Source organism: Alligator sinensis, unplaced genomic scaffold, assembly GCF_000455745.1.
Source record: "Alligator sinensis unplaced genomic scaffold, ASM45574v1 scaffold1052_1, whole genome shotgun sequence".
Classification (NCBI taxonomy): Eukaryota; Metazoa; Chordata; order Crocodylia; family Alligatoridae; genus Alligator; species Alligator sinensis.
The window spans coordinates 88977-93821 of NW_005842971.1; the positions used below are offsets into that span (position 1 = coordinate 88977).

General features: G+C 47.6%; 1 long non-coding RNA gene across 1 annotated transcript; it reads left to right on the forward strand.

The window, feature by feature from the left end:
• The first annotated feature begins 1333 nt into the window (after positions 1–1333).
• On the forward strand, positions 1334–4416 carry LOC112548166. The gene is made up of 3 exons (XR_003091976.1): positions 1334–2017; positions 2993–3189; positions 3967–4416. It is a non-coding gene; the product is annotated as an uncharacterized LOC112548166 (long non-coding RNA).
• The last annotated feature ends 429 nt before the right edge of the window (positions 4417–4845 follow it).

Below are 4845 nucleotides of genomic sequence, written 5' to 3' on the forward strand. Positions count from 1 at the left end.
AGCAGGGGCTGGCATGAATAGGGCCCTGGGGCTGGGACAGGTGGTCCAGAGGCACAGGGGGTAGGGTGCAGCTCCCTGTAGCTGTGCACACTCATGGGGGGCATGTGCCCCCTGTGGGGCAGAGGTGGGCTGCAGGTTTTGGGCTCTGAGCCCTGCTGCTTTTGTTCTGGGAGCTCAGCTGTGCAATGCCACTGCTGCCCGCTGGGTGGGCAGGGGATGAGGGGTGTGCTGGCCACGCAGCATGTCCCCTGCCCACCCAGCAGCAGGGAGCACACTGGTGTCACGTGGCTTAAGTTGGGCGGGGGATAAGTGGAAGGGGTCAAGGAGATAAGTGGAAAGGTGTCCTGCCCCACCACAACAGTGGAGGGGAGGGGGCCATGAGTTTAAGATGACCATCCAATAATGAGATTCTATAAATGGAAAATTATACAGTGTCTATCATTTGCCATGTTCAGGCTACTGCCCTTGCAGCATCTGCTGACCCCCCCACCCCCTGCTTTGTTCCTATGGTGCCCCAAATGCACCCCTTTCTATTGCTGAGGAGCAGGTAGAGGTTAGCGCCCTGCAGCAGGGGCCAGGCTGCAAGCAGAGGCTGTGTCAGGAAGAGGTTGCTGCCCCCTGTTCAGGACAGCTGCATGCCAGTCAGAGATGGGGGCAGAACTAACATTTAAAATTTTCATTGTGTGTTATTTTAAGCCCCTTACATTTGATTCCTGTTTGTGGTCATAACAGGCCCTGGTATTGATTGGATGTGTCCTTTACAAGCCATCTTGACATGAGCCTGCTGCTTAACTGAATTGATTTGTGCTCTACACTTCCTTGGGGGTTAATGATGTTTCAAGTCTCCTAGAAAGTATGGAAGCAACAAGGAATAATGCAAGATGTCTGTAACTTGTCTTCACTGGTCCAGAGAGGTGATACTCCCCCTTTACGTGACTTTGGTCAGGCTGCAGTTAGAGTACTGCGTCCAGTACTGGGCGCTGCACTTTAAAAAGGATGTGGCCAGCCTGGAGAGGGTTCAAAGGAGGGCCACCTGCTTGGTGAGAGGGCAGCAGGACAGGCCCTACGAGGAGAGACTGAGGGACCTGAACCTGTTCAGCCTCAGCAAGAGGAGGCTGAGGGGGGACTTGGTGGCTGCCTACAAACTCATCAGGGGAGATCAACATCAAATAGGTAGAGCCCTTTTCTCCCCAGCACCACCTGGGGTGACGAGGAACAATGGTAATAAGCTGATGGAGAATAGGTCTGGGTTAGAGATCAGAAGGCAATATTTTACAGTTAAGGTGGCCAGGATCTGGAACCAACTTCCCGGGGAAGTGGTCCTTGCCCCTACCTTGGGCAAATTAAAAAAGAGGTTGGACGATCACCTGTCGGGGGTCAGCATTCATTCCTGCCTGTGGCAGGGGGTCAGGCTACATGATCTGTTCAGGTCCCTCCTGACCCTAGCTACTATAAACTATCTGCTTGCTTTTGTATGATAGGATTGAAAAGACCTATCTTTCTGTCATTTCCTGAAACAAGGTGTGCAACCAAGCAGTATGGATACAAAGCAAATAAAACTGCGTAAGGAAGTATTTTTGTCAAAGTATTGTGGACTTGTGGGTTGTTTAATACTTCTCTTAAATTGTTGATAAAGTCAAAAGACATGGTCTCACTTTTTTCCTGTTAACAGACCAAATCTGCATTCCTAGTTGTTCCCATAAAACTACAGTAAAATAGGACTTGAGATTTCTGATGAACAAAACCCTGCTTAAGTAAAACATTTAAATCCTTTTTTCAGATCACCATTTTGTCATAAAAGCCTTCCAACAAAAGTCTATTTCACCCTCTTCCTTTTGAATCACGTTTAATAGTGGCTGATTCCAAACAAATTTAAGCAAAAATCCCAGTAGCTTCTCTGTTTTTTACATATTCCCCTGAGGCCTGGATTGCAGTCATTCCCTCACCTCCCGTCTTCTGGATTACTGCAGGGCAGGAGAACAAAAAGTGGATTGAGCATTGCCTACATGAGACAAAAGTAGGAAATTTTCTTCAGTTTTATTTTCAAATTTGATCAATCTTATCGTGGAGTTTGCATCTAGATCCTGCAGAAGCCTCGGTGGCTAGAGAATTTTCACATGATCTTGTTGCTGTAACAGAAAGAGATCAGATTGGGAAGAAATGCAAGATGTGCTCCTTTAGACAGTCTGCTACACTTCGTGCTCTTGGCCTTTCTTCAGGGAAGTACCTCCAGGCTTCTAGGATTAGCCAGAAGTGGGAACAACACAGAAGCCAAGGCAGGAGAAGAATGAGGGAGATGAAGGGACTGAGCTTAAGGGTGTTTAGATAAGTTTTATGTCATGCTACTGAGGCAGCCTAGGAGAAAAGACTATTGTAACCAAGTCCTACTAGGGAAGTTTTTGAATTAATCATTGGGCTGTTATTTCCAGGCAGTGGGACAGACCCTTCTAGGAAAAATACTCATGAATTTTGCAGGGTTGGAGTATATCAAAGTAATAGGTATTGGATGCTGCGCTCCAGTTGCTAAAGGACAAATATCCCAAAGATATCATGTTGGCAAGCTGGCCTGGCTAGAAGACCTCCTGAGGTCCATTCCAGCCCTACTTTTCTGATTCTGTGATCCACCCAAAGCAGGGGCAAGGCTGTACTGCCTGGGTCATTGTGTGCTTATATCTATTCCAGATACAGGGGGCTTTAGTCTCTGGACAATTAGCCCCCAAGCCCTTCTTGAGAATGTGAAATTCACTTAACAAAAATTTAAAAAAAAACTCCCAGAAGAAGCTATAGATGATTCCTACCTAGCAGTATCATATGCTTGACTGCATAGTTGAATAAATAAAGCTAACTTGCATTTTGCTGTAGGTAAATTGAGTCAGATAGCCTTAGATTAAATGTAGATTGTTAGGTTGGTTTCTTCTGTAACTCGGTAGTAGTTGGTTGTTTATTGCAGAACCTGTTTGGATAAGTGCTTTACCATGTCTCCCACACCCAGGACCGTCTCTCTGCTCATCTGTATGTACCTCCATGAGCAGGTGGTTCCTGGTTGGCAGATGCCGGGGACTGTCCCACACTCAGCAGCTGCAGAGACGTGCATGATTTGTGTCTCAAACGCAGTAGAGAACCAGTCACAATCCATACTTGGATGGCGTGGGGAAGGTGACTGCAGCTGAATTAAAGCATTCAAAAGCGGTAGGCTCTGAAACAAACTAGTCAAGGGGGGCTGAGGGAAAGTATTGTTGGTGGAATTGATGCCCACAAGCTCCTTTCAGGAGGCCTAGGGCAATTCTACAAGTTGTAGCCCTGCAAGTAAAGCAAAGGCCAGCCTGCTACTGGCTCAGCTGTTGCAAGCGAGGATGTGCAGTGCTGTTGAAGTACATCGGAGTGTAAATGCTCTGATAGCTTAGGGCTGGCATCTGCTGCACGCTGACAGAACGCGTATTAAATGCATATAGCAGATATCAAAATTGGTGTTTTTCTAATTCGTGTATTTCCAAGTCAGATAATATCACTTCCGGATGAACACTGTCTGGTCCTTTTCAATAAGGTACTTGGCTTAAACTGCCTCTGATTTAACTCATACGTGTGAAACATGACAAGTTATTTGTACAAAAGATCACTGGGTGGTGCTATTGCTTCATGAAAATATAATTTCGGCACCAGGATAAAAGAAAGTAAAGAGCATTTCAGCTTCCCAATTTAAATGGAAATTGCTGGAGTGGAGGGCTTGGGAAAGGAGATTTGGGGTCATTGTGACCAGTGTTATGCAGGAGATTAGACTGATCATTCGATCATCCCATCTAGTATATCCCGTTGCATGCTGCTACCTTTTTCCAGCAAGCTAGCAAAAGCGTATTTCTATTCCAAGCTAATTTTTGAGCTCTGGAAACTTTTCATCCCAAATTAGGAGAAAAAGCCCAAACTCCAAAACTTCCTTGGAACTAAAGTCCTGTCATATTTCATTTTTAGGAAGCACCAACCGATGGTTTCCAACATGAAATTTGCTGCCAGCAGGTGCAGCTGGAAGTTGGCAGGACTTTGGTGGCTTTGCTGCTGCCCTGTCACCGACCGGCAGTGGAAATGAGTGGCGAGAGGTGGCGAACCTTACACCGAGCTGTAGTCGGTCATTCTCTGTTTGGATCTACAAATGCTGTGGGTACTGATCCAAGCGCTGCTGTAACAGGAAGGACTGAGATCCTCACCTCCGCACACCGTGCTCCCGGATCCTCGGCACAGGAGTTTGAGCATGCGGCGCCCACACCTTGGGGGCTGAGTAGCTCTTAAGATATTGGGCAAAAGGAAGTGGAGAGGGCTTCTCCTTTGTCCTGTTGCCGCTGTTAAGGAACAAGATCCAGATCCACTAGTGTTTAGGTGATCAGCAAATACATTAATAAAATATTTGAATGATATTTCTTTTTCTAAATCTTTTCCTAAATCTTTCTTTTCCTAAATCACAAAGCGACACAGCTCAGCGCTTGCCCGAGATGAAACCACTGCGTCTGGTAGTAAGGCTGCCACAATCCAGCGGTTCTGTCACTTCAGACGCTCCTCTGATGCACCCCCTGCACCCCAGCAGCCCTTCCCATCGTGCAGAAGAAGAAAACGTCCCTAACACGGGCACTAGCTACCCCCAGGCCCCTTTCTCCCGAGACTTGCAGGGCCGGGAGCGTTTGCTAAACTAAACCAGGGGTGCACCGCCTCGCCTTCCCCGCTGGACTCCGGCTTGTCCCGCTCTCGTGTGCCGCCGGGCTCGCAGCCTGCACCTATAAAACCCCCAAACCAGGCGGCATCGATTTCTTCTTCTCTGCCGCTTCCCGGAGGCCGGCTGTCGGGAGCGTCTGGCAGAGG